This window comes from Odocoileus virginianus, chromosome X (assembly GCF_023699985.2).
Source record: "Odocoileus virginianus isolate 20LAN1187 ecotype Illinois chromosome X, Ovbor_1.2, whole genome shotgun sequence".
Classification (NCBI taxonomy): Eukaryota; Metazoa; Chordata; class Mammalia; order Artiodactyla; family Cervidae; genus Odocoileus; species Odocoileus virginianus.
The window spans coordinates 8,328,711-8,353,474 of NC_069708.1; the positions used below are offsets into that span (position 1 = coordinate 8,328,711).

A 24,764-nucleotide genomic window follows, 5' to 3' on the forward strand; every position below is an offset into this window, starting at 1 on the left:
AATTCTTGAAGCCAGATGTAAGCAGAGAAATATCATTAAAAATACACTCAACTGAACTACACTTCTGACATGCCTGGTTTGGGAAATTCAAATGGATTAATATGTCTGACTGAGAGGAACTCAAAATTTAAAAGAGCCCTTCCCTGACAGCCCTGTGGTTAGCATTTAAAACTCATCAGCACATGTGATGAAATATCCCCTTTGGAAAACTACTTTGTCATGTAAAAATGTAAAATTAAGAAATATACTAACATTTGAACAAATAGCATTTTAATAGCATTGTAATTCTGAATCTCTTTTGTTTACATTAGAATTTATTTTCTCTTTTAACTGTAGCTGTAGTATAATTGCAGATATTTTAAAATTAGTTATTCAGATAATAGCCTCAGCCCTTTTTGGGTCAATGCAATCTTGTGAAAGTTAACAGTTGGAAGGTTAAAACAACAACAACAAAATTGTGGGTGCTCCAGCTACATCCACTAGGATTCCATTAGCATCTCTGTGGGCCCATCCCCTGGCTCTTGCGGGCTTTGCTTTTCCAAAATCTGCACCTGCATCTCTGGATGCCTCTCTTCAGGCTTTTAAAGTGCTTTGCCCAAAAGATCAGAGAACTGGCAGCATCCGGTATTTATGTCACCTCAGGGTAGCCTTAAGCCAATGACTGAGTGGTAGAGGAATACAAAAGCCCAGCTCCTCGGCTTCAAGTTGGAACAAACTCTGAAGGATGATTTAGATGCAGAGTACTCCTGTAGGATCAGCCTGAGGCTGGGACTTGGCCTGCAATTGCCCTTTGCATGACTTCTTCCCCATTCCTGACTTCTTTGCTCATTTCTTTGTCATCCTTGGAAACATGTCCTTAATAAATCACTTGCACATAAATTCTCATTTCCAGATGAGCTTCAGGAAAACCCAACCTGAAACAGGCATAGCCCCAATTATAGTAGTAAGGGAATTAGATTTCTATTTGAAAATACTAGATGATGCAGTAGAATACACCAAAGAGTGAGGATGGGAAGCTACCAAGGCAACCAGATTCCCCATTCCGCTCTCACACTTCCAAACAGTCCATTCCTGGAAGGAGCCTGTCATCATTTCCCAACGTTTTACTCCCACATGTACTATGATTTCCTTCTAGCTTCCTCATTGAGTGCAACCCTCCACAGTCATTTACTATTCTTTGTCTTGGTTAATACCTTCTGTGTATGACCCGAGGAAAGTGAAGAAGAATATCTACTGGGGACAAAGATTTCTAAATCATATTGCTTCTGTTTCTTCCCTAAGCGGGCGCAGCATTTCTCCACGGGTTACTATTCATATTCTGAATGGGATATTCTCGTGCAGGCTTGTACTTTACATGGTAGGATATTTACATATACACATGCATGAGCTATATATTTATTTACACACATACCTGAGTTACATAACATACCTGATTTCCCCTACAAGACATACATAGGAATTCCTTACAACCAATCATTGTAACAACCTCCTCAAAATATGCCTACACATATTTCCAAATGTACTGCTAACCTCTCAACCACCTTTATGAACTGGTAAATAAGCAATAATGTTTTATCTCTTATCTATGATTTGAAGTTATTGGGTTGGCCAAAAAAGTTCATTTGGGTTTTTTTCCGTAACAAAAAACACAAACTTTTTGGCCAGTCCTTTTCAACTCATCTACTTCCTTCTCTGGCCTTGCTTTCATCTACAATGATCAGAAACGGGGGCCATTCTGATACAGAAAGAACATCTGCTTAGAGGACTAAAAACTCCCAAGATGACATTTTCCCATATGATATGTATAGAATTTATTTTATATGATTGGTGAGATGTGTTAAAAACAAATCATCACCTGTCAATAATTTAAATAAGATACTTAATGAGTGGAGATAATTAAAGTATCTTGGGTTCAATTCAATTAGATGGTGAACTTAATAGTATATTTAGTACTACTATATGAAAAATGATTGAGAAATCAATCACTTAATAACAATTTAATTATTAGATTCCTTGCATTATGTATTTAATAATGTCATGTTTAAAGAATTAAGTGAATCTTTAACTTCAACAAAATGTTAGGGTGCACAAATGTAGCTCTATGGAGATTTTCTATTAATATGATAATCCATTCAGATAATAAAATTCTAAAATAGTATTACAGCACATTATGGCTTTCCTGGAGCTGGATCACAAAACAAACATGAGTAACTCTATTCACGACTTCAGGAAATCTCTATTAAGTTGTGAGTTATTATACAAGTGGTTTGATTCAATTATAGAATTTTATTGATTTTTAAATAATTTAATATCAAAAGTTAATTTTGACCTCCATTAGAAAAGGAAAAATGGTGGGACAGAGGCAGAGTATCTCTACAATATTTGTATTTTATACAAGCTCTTGAATCTATTCCTTATGTTATATTATCCATCTGTATCAAATCTCTTAATGCCTACATTTCTCATAGCTATTCTCCCTACATCTCTTGCAGCCAGAGGGATAACTGAAAGCCTGCTACCTTTCTTGTGGTGAAAATCTTAAGAGCAAAGGGACATTCAGGTAGAAATAATATACATTGATGCCAGTGACTGTGGCAACCTCATCATGGGCCTGGAGAAACTCTGGTAATAAAGAAAGAACACTGCAGGAGAAAGGGTGGCTATTTACACATGGGCACATGACCTTCATCACAAGCTTGTATTTGTAATTCACTAGTTTACTCTGAGCTCCCCAAACTCTGCTATCTCCCCTCCAAATTATTATCTCTCTTTGTTTCTCATATGAGATTTCTGTATAATAATCACCATTAATAATTTCCTTTGTGATACCAGCTAGTAGCAACTGATAGGGATTCATTCAACAAATACTGAATACCAGTTAAAGAACCTCTAACAAGGAAAGCTATGACAACCCTAGACAGTGTATTAAAAAGCGGACACATCACTTTCCCGACAAAGGTCCATATGGTCAAAGCTGTGGTTTTTCAGTAGTCATGTACACATGTGAGAGTTGGACCATTAAGAAGGCTGAGCACTGAAAAATTCATATTTTTGAATCATGATGTTGGAGAAGACTCTTGAGAGTCCCTTGGACTGTAAGGAGATCAAATCAGTCAATCCTAAAGGAAATCAACTCTGAATATTCATTGGAAGGATTGCTGCTGAAGTTGAAGCTCCGATACTTTGGCCACCTGATGCGATGAGCCAACTCAGTGGAAAAGACCCTGATGCTGGGAAAGACTGAGGGCAAGAGGAGATGGGGCCAGCGGAAGATAAGATGTTAGATAGCATCACCAACTCAATGAACGTGAATTTGAGTAAACTCTGGGAGATACTGGAGGATAGGGGAGCCTGGTGTGCTGCAGTCCATGGGGTTGCAAAAAGTCAGACATGACTTAGTGACTGAACAAGAACAACATATTTTAATTTGCTATATAATAATGTAGTCAATATTTGACAGAAAATTATGATTTGATGAAGTGCAATGCTTTCATTTTTGCTTTATTTTTCAGTAGGTTGATTCTGATATAAATGATCTTTTCCAGTTCAACCAGCTAGACAGGAGATATGGTACCAAAAAAAAAAAAAAATGCTTAACTAGAAATCAAGACCTTTAGTTCCTACTTTCATTAACTCTATCAAATGGGCATGCCATTTAATCATTTAACTTGTAGAGGGCTTCATTTCCACATCTACAGAAAGACAGAAAGAATGTCAAGATGCTCTTGAATGTATCCCAACAGTTGAGGGATATTGTTTAGGAATTTCTCTTCTCTCTTATTAACAGATACTAGCCCTCTAGGTTCCCTCCCCACATGTATTCTCCCCATCCACAGTTTATTCCACATACTGCCACTACATTATCTTCCCAAGATGTAAAAAAGAAACCTGAAAATATGATTTCTATTAAAAAAAATATTCATCTCAACTGAGCAGCATATTGTCCATTGACATTCTATCCCCAGTCCATTTTTTCTGCTTCCTCTTCAATTGCTTGCCAAATCCCTTAAATCTACACTACCATCCTACTCAATTACTCACTGGTTCCTGACAACTGGTTCATGACTTCACACTACCCAACATTTTCCTTATCAGTCAGTAGGCTGAAAGCTCCAACAGGGCAAAAAACATATCCTTTTCAGTAGAGTATTTTCAGCATCTAACAGACTGTCTGCACAGAGCAGGTGTCTGACAAATGGTTGGAGAGACCTGGACTTTAATGCTCTGCATACCCACGTTGGCATGCAAAATCCTTTTATTTTCAAGGAAAAGGCAATATAAATTCCAACTCTAGCTCATCCCCAGCCAAGCAAAGGTGGTCGTTTCCTCCTTCTGTCTCCATAGCACATTGTACCAACCCCTGTTATAGTATATATTACATAGTGTTATAATTATTTTCTACATATCTATTTTTCCCATTCAAATGTTATCTCCTTCGAATTCAAGAATGCTAGGTACATGGTAGAATTCCAGTCAAATTTGGTTGAGTTAAAAAGACAGATTCCTTTCACCTCTGAAATCTGATGGTTCTAAGTAATTATGTTAAAAAAAAAAAGCTAAAGATCTTAGAGTGAATTACTTATGAATACAAATTGGTATAAAGCTGAAATCATGAAGGGAATTGGCAAAATACATTAGAATAAGTACAGCTAGGAATGGTAGATGCCACTGTCAGTGTACTTCTTTGAACCGTATGAGCTAAAAGAGCCAATTAGACACCCTGAGCATTTACTAAAACACTTCTTCTTTGAAGCCAGTTCTAAATAATACAATTGAAGCAAAAGAAATTTCAGCTCACTGGCTTTACCTTGGCTCTAGAATATTCTGAAGTTAACATTTCAAACAGTTAAAGCATTCTGAACTGGGTTTTTGTTTTTGATGGTTTTATTTTTGTAGAGAGAACACAGCCGCTATTTCTGAATTAATTTACAAATGTTATATACTTAATATTAGGATAATACTATCTTTAAGATAATTTGCTATTCAATATTTATATAATTGCTTTTTTGAAAATAAATAAATATCATTTATCATCACTAGAGAGGACACATTTAGTACTTTCAGTTAAAAATGTCAAATATTTTATAGTGTCCAGCTCTACAATGTTCAAATACTCATAGTAGGTAAAGATTATGACTTATTAGGTTATAATTCACATCTTTTAAAGGTACTTTCTCCAGAGGTTAGCAAAGTAATTTTTCAAACGTGAAGGAGTTACAAGGAAAATCATGCTTTAATGTAAATAGGAGATGTTTACATATTGCCTTATCTTAAACTTTGGGTTCATTCACTTTTTAATCCTTAAAATTCCATGAAAATACTTTACTTACTATTAATTATTTAATAATTTATTCATGTCTTAATTACTTTCTTTTCCAAATTTCATGGAATACTGGATCTGTGACGAGTGATTTTTTTTTCTCATGTTCGCTTTCACTCACCTTTTTTGTAGTCTGCTTTGTGATACAAGGCTCACCACACAAGTGACATTTTCTGTTGTGCTGGCTGACTCTGCATTAGGACCTGGCAGTAGGGATCTCTATAGGGAGATGGCAGGACTGGAAGACTGAGAAAGGTCTTCCTCACCCTTATCTGCCTCCTGGGGACTTACTGTTCCTATTAGCAGTGCCCCGGACTTGCTTTTTCATGCCTACAGTAGCACTCGTTTTTAGTAACAGCTTGTTTTTTCTTTCCCAACACTTAAAGAATCAGCTTCATTGCACCCCTGCCATAGAAATACCAGCACAGACTGGCTGGCATAGGTCTGGGACTTGGTCCCATTGGGACCCCTTCGGCTATCTCAGAAATACCAGCACCAGGCAATCAGTAGCCCCTCCCTGGAGGTCTAAGTTCCAGCTCAGTAAAGTCCAGGTCCTCCAAGCTTCTGTTTTAGTCATTCTGATCCTTTCTTTTTGCTTTCTCATTGTCAGGAGTGCTAGTTATTTTTGCAGTTGCCATCTATGTTCTCTTCTTACTCCTTCAGTTTTCTAATACTTAAATTACGATTCTTTATATTCAATTCTCCTCTGTGAAAATAGCTGGAGTGGTTTCTGTCTGTGAATTGGACCCTGAATGACCCACTATCCCAAACCCAAATTTGTGACCATCACAATGGAAACTGAACACAGGTTCTGCTTGGTCAAGCACTAAGTAAGAAGGATTTCTCATATTCCTTCAAAAACCATCTAACTTTATATTACCCTTCAATAGCATTTTTTACTACTTTCAGAATATAAATACATCAATGATTCTGTTATTAGCACAGGGTATAAATATATATCCTCTGTAGATAAGACTAGGTTGTATTAGAATCAAACAAACATTGCTATCTCAGCCATAGACCAGTGAATGTGATCTTAGTTTTATAGTTATTTTTCAGAGTCAGCATGAATAGTAAAAATAAAACACAATAAAAATAAGCCTGGAAAACCCCTATACCATCCATATTATATACATGGTTAGATTTTAAATCCTGTACAGCCATCTCTTACACACTAAAGTTTAGGAATCATTGAGCTAAATTCAAAGAATGAAAAGCAAGTGTATGCAGCATTCTTAACATGCAAAGCTTCCTGCTTCTAAGGAAACCTCCAAAGTGTTTTGCTTACCTACAGGGTTTTCTACATTATGTCTTAAAATTAAACTTATCCCATCATAATACTTTCAATAAACATACTTGTGGTAAAGACTAGACAGGATGATGGAGTCTTAAAGTTAGCACATAAATTAACTGAGTTTCCTGCAATGTGAACCTATCCACACTCTCTCAGTAATACAAATTGAAAAACTTAAGGGATCTGGGCAAATCCAAGAGGATAATTTTGCTTAGAAAGTTGTTACTGCATTATATATGCCATGCTTGAAATTTGATGCCCAAAATCAATTTTAGTCAGTGAATGGCAATTTTATAGCTTATTTATTAAATTTATAATAAACTGAAATCTGAATTTTCTATTACTATCACTTCTTATTTGGAAACCGGTAATTGCTTCTTTCTTGTGCATTTCTAAAGCATAATGCCAGATATTAACTGACATTGTTCCAATAATTTTTAGTTTAACTATGGAAATTTCCTTTTAAAAATCACCACTCTACAGTTAATATGCTACCAGATTTTCACAAATCAAATTTCTTGTTAGAAAATGGCCTTCATTGCATCTTCAATTGATCCTCTTAAAAAGTTATCCCTTTTCACAATATTTCTAATTTTACTTTTCTGTAGATGTTGTATAGAGGGACTTGAAAGAAATTCTAAAAGAAGGAAATAAAAGTAAGTATATAGCTTTTTGGTTGTCATTCAACAATATCTCTTGCCTTTGTTCTTCCTTGACCATTATATACAAAGTTACTAAAATATGCTACCTCCACTATCCCCTACTCCAAGGACAGCCTTGACCCTAGACTGAAGGAATTTAAAAATCCTCTAGTCCTTTACACTTATAAGTTAAGGTCAAAGCCAAGATTGCTATTGGTCCAGCAGCCCATTGCTTAAACTAGACTCCTGCTCTCATCTTTGTGATCCAGCTTCACTCTTGGTTCTCCCACTTTTGAGACTGAGCACCTTGACGGACATCTTTAGAATTAAACTTCATCAAGAAGGCAGAGACACTACACTGCCTTAATGCCAGTATTCTGTGGTTCTTCAGTGCCTGGCCACCTCTGTGGAGGTGGCTGCTGGCACATTGAAATTAAATGGAGTGATCACAGTTCGGGCATACAGAAATGAAATTGGGTGGGCGTGGAGGATCTAGTCTCAGACACATCTCTGCACCACTGAGAACCTGAACTTTCTTTGAACTATATCAGACCCAAGGACATTACTGGCCATATTCAAAACCACCCCTGCCAGCTGCAATCTTGTGGTCTCAAGGTCTCTTCTTGTAACTATGCAACCATTTCAAGCTCCAACCAGTTGTTACTTAACAAGCACCCTCACTTCTTGCCAGCTCCCTTTATAATCCTTGATAAACAACTCCTGTAACTAACCATAACCTTGAGATTTTTGCTTTTATAAGCCTCCTCCATTTTGTAGGCCAGGGGAACACAATTCAAGTGCTTCCTGAATCTGTGTCTCCTAGGTTACAGTCCTACTAAACCCAGAATAAACACCTTTTTATTTCAATCAGGTCTCCGTTTCTCAAATTTTGGTAAATATGATCAGCAGAGGTTGTCTGAATGACTGAAAGGACGAATGAAATTCAGCTTGATACTTTAATTGTAGCTACTGCATCTGTCCTACAGCCCTTTGTTGCCTCATAAGTAGTTTTCAAAGTCTAGAATAAAACCCTGAATTCAATGCCCATTATTAGCTGCTACTGGAAACCCTGGCATAGAGTACTATGACTAGTTCGACCCTTATTTCACCCATGATTTTGTGTTTCCTTACTTGCTGGAGGTTGTACTTAGCCTCCTGATTTTCTGCTTCAACAAGTACTCACCTGCCCAGATTTCTTCCTTCTCTTGAAGTCTTCCCAAATCTGCACTTCTATACTCTGGGTCCTGACCATCCCTTTGTCTTCTGTACCCTGACTATGTCAATTCTTATACGAGAAACTTGGTGGTTAAGAAGGAAAGGCAGCATTGTATTCTTGGTGATGCATACATGGAAAGAGAGATAGGCCTAAGACAAGGTATGAGATTCTTCAGTTCAGTTCAGTCGCTCAGTCGTGTCTGACTGTTTGCGACCCCATGGACTGCAGCACGCCAGGCTTCCCTGTCCATTACCAACTCCTGGAGCTTACTCAAACTCATGTCCATTGAGTCGGTGATGCCATCCAACCATCTCATCCTCTGTCATCCCCTTCTCCTCCCATCCTCAGTCCTTCCCAGAATCAGGGTCTTTTCAAAGGAGTCAGTTCTTCGCATCAGGTGGACAAAGTATTGAAGTTTCAGCTTTAGCATCAGTCCTTCCAATGAACATTCAGGACTGATTCTTGATGCAGGACAAATCAGGGGCATACAGGGGAGTAACTCAGTTATAGAGACTTTCTTTACTGGCTCAACCGGATAAGGAGCAGAACCCCATGGGGCACCCAGGCACAAAAGCCTTTCTATAATGGCTCCCCCACCGCACCCCTCCATTTCTTGATTACAGGAAATAGGCTTCCTTCAGCCTCCAGGACCTTCCCTGCATTCCAGGGAGCAGGTTCAAACAGATGCTAATTAGGGAATGGAGAGGGTGTGGAGACAGTGGAAGAACAGTTAAGAAACAATAGTGCAGCCTTTGGAGCAGGGTTCAGGTTCCCCCTCAAGGGATACACAGAATAGTATCTTTTGAGCTATTAAGCAGAGACTAAAAGCTCCACCAGGTGGGAGAAGTTAACAGTATGCTGCTTATAAGCACAAAGACCCCCAGACCTAGACCCCAGACCCTTTGAAACCAGAAGATTGATGATGCAGACTCCCACACACCTCACAATCAACCAATCAGAAGAATGCATGAGCTGATCATGCCCTCTTTGAACCACTACTACAAAACTCTTCATTACCCTCTCCAGGTCTGGACACACAGTTTTTGAGAGTAGGATCCCACTGTGGCCCCTCTTGCCTGGCAAAGCAATAAAGCTATTCTTTCTACTTTACCCAATACTGTCTCCAAGATTCCATTCAGTGTTGGCATATAGAGGCCAGATTCAGCTTCAGACCTTTGCAGATACACCATGCAGGGAATGCAGCAGACCCAGTGGCTATTCTAGACATATTAAATCTGATAATTTCCAAAGAGGTAGACAGAAGACAGGAAGGAGATGTCAAGGGACAATTGAGTGGCAGGAAAACATATAATCCATTAATCAATTTAATAACTATAATAAATAAATTGAATAATTAAAACTACATCAGCAGCTACCTCTATTGAGTTCTTCCTATATGCTGGAAATCTTTACATTATCCTGTTTACAATTCACCAAACAAAATTCATGAAGACAATGATACTTGTCAGCATTCATTTTAAAGAGAAAAGATCCAAAGGAATATTTCAGTAATTTGTTCAAAGTCCTAAAACTGACAGACAATTTTGCCAGAATTTGAACCTGGCTTCCCAGGTGGCTCGATGGTAAAGAATCTGCCTGCAATGCAGGAGACGCGGGCTGGATCCTTGGGTCAGAATGATCCCATGGTCCCCTGGAGAAGAGAATGGCAACCCACTCCATTATTTTTGCCTGGGAAATCCCATGGAAAGAGGAGCCTGGTGGGCTATAGTCCATGGGGTTGCAAAAGAGTCAGGCATGACTGAACGACTAAAAAAACAACAACATGTGGTATCAGATCTTGATCAAAGATCTCCTAAGCTACATTCCACTCTAACAACTGCAAACTCCACCAAAATACCTTGAAACCCATATTTTCTATACTTTTTCTTCTCAGTCTACCACTATGGAATACACTAGCTTTAAACCTGCAATAAAACCTCATTATTTTAAGTGACTCACCACCTCAAAAATGCAAGTGCAGGAAAGTGTGAAAATGATCATTAAACTCACCAAACAGGGATAATGTATCTATCACTATCAGCTTTGCATCTTTTCAGGATGTTGATTAACTTTATCTCCAACTGACCGGCAAGGACAAATTCTTTGTTGCCCTTAAATCTCAGGCTGTCCTTTAGTTGTGTAGTTCATATTTAACTGTATCTATACACATGCTTGAGCAACCCTTGTGTTTTGGAAAGTCATAAGTTGAAGGTTAAGGAGTACACTCTTATGACTTGATTTGTAGGGATCCTAGCCCAGTGCCACTCATATGCATTCATTTACTAAATATTATTTGTTGATAATGATGCTAATCTGCTCAGAGTCATGAGGCCATAAAAAGGGAATATCTTCTATGGGTTAAGATGTGCTATTCTCATTAACTGAACAAACTAGAATGAATTTAATCACAGCAGTCAAGGGAAGCTACTGCATCATTCCAAGACAAATTAGAGATATTGCACCCCTGTGGTGTAACCTTTGATTTCGATTAGAGGTTTCAGGCTGCTTCCCATGGCTGGATGCAAAATATTCAGACTACTAAAGAGGATGGAAGGTAACTTTATGACTTTGTATCTTGGAACTGCACCACTGACAACTACAAAGCCTCAGGCTTTTAGGAGAAACTAGAAAAACCAACAATCAATGATTATTATTTTAATAAAAATTAAACTCCCCAATTGCATATAAAGAATATATACAAATGTCTTTCTCATATGATTCAGTAGATAAATTACTGGTATCACTAATCCTATTATTACCAAAACTCATGCAAACAATATTAAGATAAAACAATTAGGCTGCTTTTTAAAATGTAAACAAATAATAAAAGTATTCATTAAAAACTCAAAAATTTGGTTAAATGAAAAGAATCAAAAGAAATGGAAAAGTGTTGAGGTTCCTCTATTGAGGACATGTAAAACAAAAACATAGTCCTGTCTTTCTGATGCATCACAAAAAATATTGAAATAAAAATTGAAGGTTTAGAAAAAAATTTTCTAATACTTCTTAGGAAACTTTAAATATCTATGCAGTATCCATAATTTTTTTCCTGGAGGAAAACAAATTTCATTCTAGGTAGTATATAACCTCCCATTCACTCTCAGAATCTAGACTCCAAGTATATATTATCTGCAATAAAACTCAAATTCTTATTGTATATGTCTTAGTTTGCAATCAAATTGAATGTAATTCAGTGGAAGATTAATGTAAAAAATTAACATACAAAAATACACAAAAGAATGTATGTCTATACATAGATAGTTCTATATTATTAATAAATATTTCATTCTTTACGTGTATATAAAATATATATTACATATATATGCAACACACATAAACTGTGAATTTAAACAAAACAGGAGATTTCCTGGAATATTAAAACATTTTCTGGGATTTCCCTGGTAGTCCAGTGATTAAAACCCTACTCCCAGTGCAAGGGGCCCAGGTTCAATCCCTGGTTAGGGAACTAGATCCAACATAATGAAACTAAAAGTCTTCATGCTGCAACGAGAAGATTCTACATGCCTCAAGGAAAGATCAAAGATTCTGCATGCTGCAACTAAGACCTGATGCAGGCAAATATATGAAAGTGAAAGTGATAGTCACTTAGTCATGCCCAACTCTATGAGACCCCATGGACTGTAGCCTGCCAAGTTCCTCTGTCCATGGGACTATACAGGCAAGAATACTGGAGTGGGTTGCCATTCCCTTCTCCAGGGGATCTTCCTGACCCAGGGATCAGATCACAGCATATCTTATCATTATGTGTATTAGCTCTTGATGTCAGCATTATTTTTAAAACATGATAAGATTATTATAATCTTCAAATTCTACTATGTTTAAAGCAAAATTCTGGCTATACAAAGTAATATATAAGACAGAGGTATTTATGCACACTGGATTTCTTTTTCCCAATTATTTTTATTAGTTGGAGGCTAATTACTTTACAATATTGTAGTGGTTTTTGCCATACATTGACATGAATCAGCCATAGATTTACATGTGTTCCCTATCCTGAACCCCCCTCCCACCTCCCTCCCATTTCATCCCTCTGGGTCATCCCAGTGCACCAGCCCTGAGCACTTGTCTCATGCATCCAACCTGGACTGGCAATCTGTTTCACACTTGATAATATACATGTTTCAATGCTGTTCTCTCAGATCATCCCACCCCTGCCTTCTCCCAGAGTCCAAAAGTCTGTTCTGTACATCTGTGTCTCTTTTTCTGTCTTGCAAATAGGGTTATCATTACCATCTTTCTAAATTCCATATATATGTGTTAGTATACTGTATTGGTCTTTATCTTTCTGGCTTACTTCACTCTGTATAATGGGCTCCAGTTTCATCCATCTCGTTAGAACTGATTCAAATGTATTCTTTTTAATGGCTGAGTAATATTCCATTGTGTATATGTACCACAGCTTTCTTATCCATTCGTCTGCTGATGGGCATCTAGGTTGCTTCCATGTCCTGGCTATTATACACAGATGCACACTAAATTTTATGTGCCAAATTATGTTGGGGGAAAGTGTAAATTTGGGCTTCCATGGTAGCTCAGCAGTAAAGAATCTGCCTGCCAATGCAGGAAATACAGGAGAGGTGGGTTCAGTCCTTGGGTTGGGAAGATCCCCTGGAAGAGGGCATGGCAACCCCCTCCAGTATTCTTGCCTAGAGAATCCCATGGACAGAGGAGCCTGGTAGGCTACAGTCCTCAGGGTCTCAAAGAGTTGAACACAACTGAAGAAGCTGAGCATGCACACATGCAAAGTGTAAACTGGTAAAACAATTTTGCTAAGTATTTACATGATACATATGAGGAGCCTTTTAAAAAGTTAATTCCTTTGATCTAATAATATCAAGAACTGGAAGCTCTCCAAAAGAAAGAAAAAAATGGTCAGTTATTTCAGATGGTAAAGATATAAAAATAATCTAAATGTCTAACCATAGTGGAATTTTTTGGAAAGCACAGCACATCCATATAATGGGATATTATGTAACCATTTAGAATGAGTCTATAATAACAAAAAGCACATGCATGACAGTAAATAAAATGGATAAGAAGTTACAAATATACCATTATCCAGTTAAATAAACAAATACGAAAATAGAGAAAAACCTAAGTTCAGATAGAAACATACCTGATCAAATATTTCAAAACAGCAATAATAGCTTTCCTTGGGAAGTAAGAATATGTATGGGTGAGGTGGCGCTAGTGGTAAAAAAAAAAAAAAAAAAAAAAAAAAAAAACCACCTGCCAATGCAGGAGGCATAAAAGAAACAGGTTTGATCCCTGGCTGGGTTGGGAAGATCCCCCTGGAGGAGAGCATAGCAATCTACTCCAGTGTTCTTGCCTGGAGAATCCCATGGAGAGAGGAGCCTGGTGGGCTACAGTCCATGGGGTTGCAAAGAGTGGGACACGACTGAAGCGACTTAGCACGCATGCAAGCATTTTCTTGTACTTCCTCCAGAACAATTTTGAATTATAAAAATGTCTTACTCTTATTACTTAAAAGTTTATCAAATATAAACCACACACCTACCAAAAAACAATATAATATAAAGTGTAAGAATCCCGGTTGTTTATTGCCTTTCCCTGCGTTCATTTGCGTTCTGGTTAAATATTAATGGCCCTACTCCTACACATTTTTATATGTAGGTTACACTTTCTCATCCAATGGGCATTGAGAAATAACCAGCTGAAAATAGTTGGACAGGTAAGAAATCAAAACGTTGGTGGAGAAATTAATCACTTCATGTATAAGATGAGAAGGGCTTCCCTGATAGCTCAGTTGGTAAAGAATCCACCTGCAATGCAGCAGACCCCAGTTCAATTCTTGGGTCAAGAACATCCCCTGGAGAAGGGATAGGCTGCTCACTCCAGTATTCTTGGGCTTCCCTTGTGGCTCAGCCGGTAAAGAATCTGCCTGCAAAGCAGGAGACCTGGGTTCCATCCCTGGGTTGGAGAGATCCCCTGGAGAAAGGAAAGGCTACCCACTCCAGTATTCTGGCTTAGAGAATTCCATGGACTATACAGTCTATGGGGTCCCAAAGAGTTGGACACAACTGACTGACTTACACTTTCACTTTACAATGAGAAATATATACCACCTCAAAAATTTCAAATATTGAATTTTTACATTTCCCCCCAAATTCATGTAAACATGATTGGACACTGAAGAAAGTGATCAGTGTCACAGACTGTTATTTTTCACATATGGTTATTAGCCTTCTTTTCTATCTTCTCATTGAACCCACACATTTAACTGCTATATTCATCCCCATATAACCCTTTTAGCTACAAATGTAGGAATGCATTCCTCAACTTATCACCAAATGCAAATTTTATATCTAATTTAAAAATCAATAATATTAAATCAATTGTAGCATGCAGGTGCTTACTAGTGTATTTAAAATACCTTAAATATCATAATGTTTAATGTAATTACAAAATTACTGTTTTGTGGCACCTCACAAGGACTTAAAACCTTAGCTAAGTGCCTATATTTAGATGAAACACTCAAAACAACAAAATAAAGGAAAATAACCCTTTCTGGAAACACAGATATGTTGGCATTCCATGCATATGCTTACATTCATCTCTTTTGATAACTTACCTAGACCAAAATATTAATAAACTGCCTGACAAGTCAACAAGCTATATAGCTACAAATAACTTTACAAGAATCTTTTTCTTAAATTAAATTATTTATTTTAATTGGAGGCTAATTACTTGACAATATTGAATGAGCCACGTGTGTACCTGTGTCCCCCATCCTGAACCCCCCTCCCACCTCCCTCCCCATCCCATCCCTCAGGGTTGTCCCAGAACATTGGCTTTGAGTGCCCTGTTTCATGCATCAAACTTGGGTTGATCATCTGTTTCACATATGGTAATATGCATGTTTCAATGCTATTCTCTCAAACCATCCCACTCTCGCCTTCTCCCACAGAGTCCAAAAGTCTGTTTTTTATATCTGTGTCTCTTTTGCTGTCTTGCATATAGGGTCATCATTACCATCTTTCTAAATTTCATACATATGCATTAATGTACTGTATTAGTGTTTTTCTTTCTGCCTTACTTCACTCTGTATAGTAGGCTCCAATTTCATCCACCTCATTAGAACTGATTCAAATGTGTCCTTTTTACTAGCTGAGTAATATTCCATTGTGTATATGTACCACTGCTTTCTTATCCACTCATCTGCCAATGGACATCTAGGTTGCTTCCATGCCCTAGCTATTGTAAACAGTGCTGCGATGAACACTGGGGTACACGTGTTTCTTTCAATTCTGGTTTCCTCGGTGTGTATGCCCAGCAATGGGATTGGTGGGTCATAAGGCAGTTCTATTTCCAGTTTTTTAAGGAATCTCCACACTGTTCTCCATAGTGGCTGTACTAGTTTGCATTCCCACCAACGATGCAAGAGTGTTCCCTTTTCTCTGCACCCTCTCCAGCATTTATTGTTTGTATACTTTTTGATAACAGCCACTCTGACCCATGTGAGATGGTTCCTTATTGTGGTTCTGATTTGCATTTCTCTGATAATGAGTGATGTTGAACATCTTTTCATGTGTTTGTTAGCCATTTGCATGTCTTCTTTGGAGAAATATCTGTTTAGTTATTTGGCCCATGTTTTGATTGGGTCATTTATTTTTCTGGTATTGAGCTGCATGAGCTGCCTTGTATATTTTTGAGACTAATTCTTTGTCAGTTGCTTCATTTGATACTATTTTCTCCCATTCTGAAGGCTGTCTTTTCACCTTTCTTGTAGTTTCCTTCGTTGTGCAAAAACTTTTAAGTTTAATTAGGTCCCATTTGTTTATTTTTGTTTTATTTCCATTATTCTGGGAGGTGGGTCACAGAGGATCCAGCTGTACTTTACGTCAGAGACTGTTTTGTCTATGTTTTCCTCTATGACTTTTATAGTTTCTGGTCTTACATTTAGATCTTTAATCCATTTTGAGTTTATTTTTGTGTATGGTGTTAAAAATGTTCTATCTTCCTTCTTTTATAGGTGGTTGACCAGTTTTCCCAGCACCACTGGTTAAAGTGATTGTCTTTTCTCCATTGCATATTCTTGTCTCCTTTGTCAAAGATAATGTGTTCATAGGTGTGTGGATTTATCTCTGGGCTTTATTTTGTTCCATTGATCTATATTTCTGTCTTTGTGCCAGTACCATACTTTCTGGGATCCTGAAGAGTTGACATCTGCCAGGAGGGTCGCAGCCTGAGATCAGCTCCCCAGAGGAGACACACGGCACACCTGAGATGGTGCTCTTGTGGCACACCCAGGAAACTGAGTGGCTGGGACCAGGGAGGTGATTAAGATGCACGTCCCACCTAGGACGGTGTGTTCACCAAGCACCTGGTCTCCTGAGCTGCTCGGACCTGGGAAGGGCACAAAAGTCATGCCCAGCTGAGTCTGTGCCCCTGCAGAGTACCCCAGAACCTGAACCTGAGCAGCTTAGACCAAGCTCCAAGAATCTTTTGAAATCTACATTAAAAACCTCACTCACTGTCACACTCTTGGTGGAAAACTTCAATGCTGGACAATAACCCAAGGAAAATAGAATGAGAAGTATTATGTATTTTCTGTTTACTTTGAATATGTCTTTGGAATATCAGAAGTATTTTAATTTGATTTGTTGCTTAATCTAGCACCTACATTCTCCCAGTGATTTCTAAGATCAGGGGAAAATACATTCTACACATTACTATTCAATTACTGTCTACATTTAAAGTTATTTTTAAAAAATTTAACCTTGATCATGTTATCCCAGAATCTTTCCTGTTTGTTTCTATTTGGCTAATTGTGGAAATAAAAATGCTAAATGAAGTAAAATAATTTTAATCTTCCAATTACTTGGGAGAATTTTTGTGTGTGTGAAAATCATCGTTTTTAAGGAAACACCAAAATTATCTCTCTCATGCGCCCCCTCCCCCCAGCCTTGATGTTTCATGGCCTTTTACAATGAATAGCAAGTGCAAAAACAAAACATTTTTCTTAACAGAAGAGAGCATGACAATATAGTTAGGCTACACATTAACCAACCAGTATTTCAATTTTGTTCTGAACACAAAGTGTTTTCAGATGGATCCCTTGGGCTCCTGAAAAGAAGTCAACTCTTAATTTCTGCATGGTGGGACAATATTTTGAGATGCTAGCCTACGTTTTTCCCTAAAATATTTTTTGTTACACTGAAACTCTGTCCCACTTCCCTTAAAGAGACAAAAGGGAGGGCATCTCATGCTTATAATGTTACAGAAACAGTCAACATCCTTAATTTTGATTTTTCAAAATCTAAGTCCAGACATTGAAAATATATTTGTAGAATAAAGTAAAACATCTAGGTCACTTTCCCCTAGACTGTTATTTTTCACATGTGGTTATTAGCCTTCTTTCCCATCTTCTCACTGAGCTCACACATTTAACTGCTTTATTCATCTCTGAGTCTAGATAACATTTTTCGGGACTGGATAGAGGAGGTAAGATAAAAGAGAAGCAAGAATGTTAGACAAGAGTATGTTCCTGAAAGAAATGGTGGAAGAAATATAAGCACCACCCTCCCCCTCACCACTCCCACTCCCACCAGATATATTTAGGGACATACAAGTGCAGAAGTAACTGAGTCTTACTCCCTAGTGCAGCCCACCAGGAATGTGATAGGGCTCCAAAATTATTCCAAACCTAGGTTTGAAGTATGTGATATGTACTTGAGCAGATGGACATGAGACGGTCACCTAGCACCCATGACCTTCAGCAGGACAGAGGGTGCAGTAGAATAATTTCCCACATGCCTCCAGAGAACACTGTGCTCAATGGGTTTTTGGAGCACCCAGAAGGACAAGGTAGCAGCCACGTGTTTTTTTGTCTGTACGAAGATACAAAAAAATTGTACAACTTGGCAACAAGCAACAAGGTCTCTATGGGACCAACGTGCGTGGGGATCAGGTAACCCACATCCACCTACAAATCTTGACACTTTATCAGTCCCCCTCCAAAAACTTTAGATGAAAGCCCAGAGCAAAGTGGAGCATGTCAGTCCTTAACTGGCTGATTAAATGTGTGAAATCTGACAGAAAAGAGGCATAATACATAAAGTAAGTTCAGATACAGAAAAATGCAATTACTGAGATTCTTTGCCACTGCATGTAGGGGCTTATCTGGGGATTTCTAAGACTCATACAAGCATCTGAACCACAACACACACCAGTAACAAAGCACATACAAGAATTAAAACCAATTGATGTTGAGACAAAGGTCTGTGATTCTGAAAAAGAAACAGCAAGGAGACACGAAGGGGACGCTCAGAAGTCACAGTGAATTTCTGAAATAATGGTCCACTGGGATGAGACTTGAAAAATCCTACAGTGAGCTTTAAATGTCCTGGGGAGTTTCATAGATTCTGGCAGTGGAGAAGAAAACTGAACTCCTTGTAAAATTTTGGAGACTAACTTAACCTCAGACTTGGAGTTCCTAAAAGGAAAAGAAACTTTTCTAGATGTGCTATAAACATGTCTACATTGTTAATTTTGTTTTATACAGTCAATTATCATCTTAAAATTATAACAAAACAACTATTTAATATTTATGTAAATATAAATGAGCATATACATATTGGGTCGGCCAAAAATGTTATTTCAGGTTTTTATGTAACATCTTATGGAAAAATCCAAACAAACTTGTTTGCCAATCCAATATATACATACACACATACATAATAGGACACAATTTTTCCAGAGCAGGAAGGGCAAGTCAACTGGCAGCAGGTACAGATATGAAGGAGGAGAACCTGTTATATGGAAAAAGCAGAAAACAAGCTGTTCTGAAGGGCTTCCCAGGTGGTGCTAGTGGTAAAGAATCTACCTGCAATGCAGGAGACCTGGGCTCTATTCCTGGGCTGGGAGGAGATCCCCTGGAGGAGGAAATGGCAACCCATTCCAGTATTATTGCCTGGAGAATCCCATGGACAGGAGGAGTCTGGCCGCTTATAGTCCATAGGATCGCAAAGAATCAGACATGACTGAAGCAACTTAGCATGCACGTATGCAAGCAGTTCTGAATGTGGCTCCTGGGGCGTACATGAAAGACTGTGTCTTGGAGGAATTTTCTAGGTAATTTCAACCCAACTCCAGGAGAAACACTTTTCAAAGGCAATTGCTGGGGAAAAAAAAAAAAAAAGCCAGCACCTTTCTTTGGCTTTAATAGTAAGAAGGCCAAAGACTCAAATGCTTTGGGAAATCCAAATAGACAGAAAATGTTTTTCATAATCTGGACCTATTTTGTCTACTGACGTAGCCAGCTATAACTATTGATTGGTAAGTGATCATTTGAGATGTGGCTAGTATGACTGAGGAAGTGGAGTTTTAATTTTACTTAATTTTGCTTTGGTTTTATTTTACTTTAAAACTGATGCAGTGTCAATTATTTTTCCATTAAACATAACATCATTCATTTCACAGGATAGCACTTCACTTTAAACCATGAAAGATGGGCATCTAAATTCAGATGTGCCATGAGTATCAAAAACCCACCAAAATTTTAAGACTGTATATCCTTATTAAGGGTGTAAAATGTCTCACTCAGTTAAGTTCAGTTCAGTTCAGTCGCTCAGTTGTGTCCAACTCTTTGCCACCCCATGAATCACAGCACGCCCCCTCCCTGTCCATCACCAACTCCCGGAGTTTACTCAAACTCGTGTTCCTCGAGTTGGTGATGCCATTCAGCCATCTCATCCTCTGTCGTCCCTTTCTCCTCCTGCCCCCAATCCCTCCCAGCATCAGGGTCTTTTCCAGTGAGTCAGTTCTTCCCATCAGGTGGCCAAAGTATTGGAGTTTCAGCTTCAGCATCAGTCCTTCCAATGAACACCCGGGACTGATCTCCTTTAGGATGGACTGGTGGGATCTCCTTGCATTCCAAGGGACTCTCAAGAGTCTTCTCCAACACCACAGTTCAAAAGCATCAATTCTTTGGTGCTTAGCTTTCTTTACAGTCCAACTCTCACAACCATACATGACTACCAGAAAAACCATAGCCTTGACTAGATGGAACTTTGTTGACAAAGTAATGTCTCTGCTTTTTAATAGGCTGTCTAGGTTGGTCATAACTTTCCTTCCAAGGAGTAAGCATCTTTTAATTTCATGTCTGCAATCACCATCTGCAGTGATTTTGGAGCCCAAAAATATAAAGTCAGCCCCTGTTTTCACTGTTTCCCCATCTATTTGCCATGAAGTGATGGGACCAGATGCCATGATCTTAGTTTTCTGAATGTTGAGCTTTAAGCCAACTTTTTCACTCTCCTCTTTCACTTTCATCAAGAGGCTTTTTAGTTCCTCTTCACTTTCTGCCATAAGGGTGGTGTCATCTGCATATCTGAGATTACTGATATTTCTCCCAGCAATCGTGATTCCAGCTTCTGCTTCCTCCAGCCCAGCATTTCTCATGATGTACTCTGCATATAAGTTACAAGTTTTTATATTCATTGCAGAGAACTAATAACAGTTTAGTTATATTAGTGTCCAACTCTTTGCAACCTCATGGACTGTAGCCTGCCAGGCTCCACTGTCCATGGGATTTCCCAGGTAAGAATAATGGAGTGGGTTACCTTTCCCTTCTCCAGGAGATCTTCCTAATCCAGAGATTGAATCCAGGTCTCCTGCATTGCAGGTAGATTCTTAACCATCTGAACCACCAGGGAAACCCTTGGATATATTAAGATGAATAAATTATTTTTTTAAATTACTTTATCTTATTTCTTTTTACTTCTTTTAAAAGTAACTATTGGAAAACTTGAAATTGCACATCTAGCACTCCTTCCATTTCTATCAGACAGTGCTGGAATACAGTTCCAAAACAGCAAGAAAGCAGACTTACATTTCCTCCACATCTGAGTTTTAGGATGAACATTCATTCCTGCTGCTTACACACTGGTATGCATATCTAGCACATAAATAATGAAAACCAGAGACTTTCTTCTCATCAAACACCTCAAATATATATCAGGCAAAAATGACAGAAAGAGATTAGAAAAGAGAGATAAATGGATTATACAAATTAAGCTAGAGTAAAAACATTAAAATCATGAAGATTTAAACCTATATCTTCTGAGAACTTCCTTGGGTACCAGTGGTTAAGGGTCTGCCTTCCTATAAGGGGACATGGGTTTGAACCCTTGTCCAGGAAGATTCCACAAGCCGCAGAACAACTAAGCCCATGTGCATAAGTACTGAGCCTGAGCTCTGGAGCCAGGAAACTGCAACTTCTGAGCCTGCCCATGCTAAAGCCCAGGAGCCTCGATTACTTGAGCCAGCGTACATGCACTATAGAGCCAGCGCTCCGCAAGTGAAGGCCACAAACCACAACAAAAGAAGCCCCTGGGCACCACAACTCAGACCCAGCACAACCAAATAAATAAATAAAATTAAACTAAACTTTAAAAATTGTTTACATGAAAAAATAAATCTACATCTTCTGCTAACAGCAAGATTCAAAGGGCATTTTAAAAGTGATCCAGAAGTAACAATATTTTGTTCTCTTTACTAGTAAAGAGAATTATAAGGGAAAACAGTAAGGCTGGAAAGACAATCTGAAAGTGACCTAGAGTAGGAATGAGACAAACAGGCTTCTTCCTCTGACTCCAGCACTTACATTCACAACTTTCACAGTCTCCCTGCTTCTCTAGTCTCTTCTCAGTAAACTGGAACTAAAGCTAGTAGTCTCACCAGGCTGTTAAGATAAAATGCATGTGAAGAGAGCTTCTGATCTCTAAATCACTATGTGATGTAACCATCAGCATTTTACCATTAATGAACAAGACTAACAATTCAGAGCTGGCCAGCATAAAGCTGCTGTAGCTGCCAACATAGTTTGATTTGGGGTTCCTCAAGTCTCTCTTCCCCAGACTAGTAGCTGGATTTCCTCTCCTCAGACCTGAAATCTTTCCATCCCTTGAATTGGATCCTACTTTGGGAGATACTGCCTGCATATGCCCATGGTCAACAGAGCCACGTGACACAGAAATGCAAGCCACAGAGCCTGGATTCATCAGGTATTAAATGTGCTAGTTTACAACTTGGAAAACACGAGGCGTTAGTCTTCAAGCAATTTCCTCCACAGCAGGGAGCTTCTCGAGTGGGGCACTCACAGAACAGACAGATGTAAATTTCACCCACAGCTTGTACCTGACCTGATCTACGGCTACTACTCAACACCTCATGCTCTGACCCAGTTTCTAGATTTCCATCAACCTCTAGAACTCACCAAACTCTAATGTCACTTAAACACTTCCCTGAAGTACTGGCAACAGTACTGCACATTAACATCACTTGGGGAGCTTTTAAAAATGCATACCAGTGCTCGCTTCGGCAGCACATATACTAAAATTGGAACGATACAGAGAAGATTAGCATGGCCCCTGCGCAAGGATGACACGCAAATTCGTGAAGCGTTCCATATTTTTTGCATTCCTATACACTAACAATGAGAAAACAGAAAGAGAAATTAAGGAAACAATACCATTCACCATTGCAACAAAAAGAATAAAATACTTAGGAGTATATCTACCTAAAGAAACAAAAGACCTATACATAGAAAACTATAAAACAATGATGAAAGAAATCAAAGAGGACACAAATAGATGGAGAAATATACCATGTTCATGGATTGGAAGAATCAATATTGTCAAAATGGCTATACTACCCAAAGTAATCTATAGATTCAATGCAATCCCTATCAAACTACCAACAGTATTTTTCACAGAACTAGAACAAATAATTTCACAATTTGTATGGAAATACAAAAAACCTCGAATAGCCAAAGTAATCCTGAGAAAGAAGAATGGAACTGGAGGAATCAATCTGCCTGACTTCAGACTCTACTACAAAGCCACAGTCATCAAGACAGTATGGTACTGGCACAAAGACAGAAATATAGATCAATGGAACAGAATAGAAAGCCCAGAGATAAGTCCACGAACCTATGGTCACCTTATCTTCGACAAAGGAGGCAAGGATATACAATGGAAAAAAGATAACCTCTTTAACAAGTGGTGCTGGGAAAACTGGTCAACCACCTGTAAAAGAATGAAACTAGAACACTTTCTAACACCATACACAAAAATAAACTCAAAATGGATTAAAGATCTAAATGTAAGACCAGAAACTATCAAACTCCTAGAGGAGAACATAGGCAAAACACTCTCCGACATAAATCACAGCAGGATCCTCTATGACCCACATCCCAGAATTTCAGAAATAAAAGCAAAAATAAACAAATGGGACCTAATGAAACTTAAAAGCTTTTGCACAACAAAGGAAACTATAAGCAAGGTGAAAAGACAGCCCTCAGATTGGGAGAAAATAATAGCAAATGAAGCAACAGACAAAGGATTAATCTCAAAAATATACAAGCAACTCCTCCAGCTCAACTCCAGAAAAATAAATGACCCAATCAAAAAATGGGCCAAAGAACTCAACAGACATTTCTCCAAGGAAGACATACAGATGGCTAACAAACACATGAAAAGATGCTCAACATCACTCATTATCAGAGAAATGCAAATCAAAACCACAATGAGGTACCATTATACGCCAGTCAGGATGGCTGCTATCCAAAAGTCTACAAGCAATAAATGCTGGAGAGGGTGTGGAGAAAAGGGAACCCTCTTACACTGTTGGTGGGAATGCAAATTAGTACAGCCACTATGGAAAACAGTGTGGAGATTTCTTAAAAAGCTGGAAATAGAACTGCCATATGACCCAGCAATCCCACTTCTGGGCATACACACCAAGGAAACCAGATCTGAAAGAGCCACATGCACCCCAATGTTCATCGCAGCACTGTTTATAATAGCCAGGACATGGAAGCAACCCAGATGCCCATCAGCAGACGAATGGATGAGGAAGCTGTGGTACATATACACCATGGAATATTACTCAGCCATTAAAAAGAATTCATTTGAATCACTTCTAATGAGATGGATGAAACTGGAGCCCATTATACAGAGCGAAGTAAGCCAGAAAGATAAAGACCATTACAGTATACTAACACATATATATGGACTTTAGAAAGATGGTAACGATAACCCTATATGCAAAACAGAAAAAGAGACTCAGATGTATGGAACAGACTTGTGGACTCTGGGAGAAGGCAAGGGTGGGATGTTTCAGGAGAACAGCATTGAAACGTGTATTATCTAGGGTGAAACGGATAACCAGCTCAGGTTGGGTACATGAGACAAGTGCTCGGGCCTGGTGCACTGGGAAGACCCAGAGGGATCGGGTGGAGAGGGAGGT

General features: G+C 38.5%; 1 protein-coding gene and 1 non-coding gene across 8 annotated transcripts in view; one reads left to right on the forward strand and one right to left on the reverse strand.

The window, feature by feature from the left end:
* Positions 1 to 24,764, reverse strand: part of DMD (dystrophin) — a 2,261,655-nt gene that overhangs the window by 1,780,407 nt on the left and 456,484 nt on the right. The window lies entirely within an intron of this gene.
* Positions 22,824 to 22,930, forward strand: LOC139033204 (U6 spliceosomal RNA). The gene has a single exon (XR_011485827.1). It is a non-coding gene; the product is annotated as a U6 spliceosomal RNA (small nuclear RNA).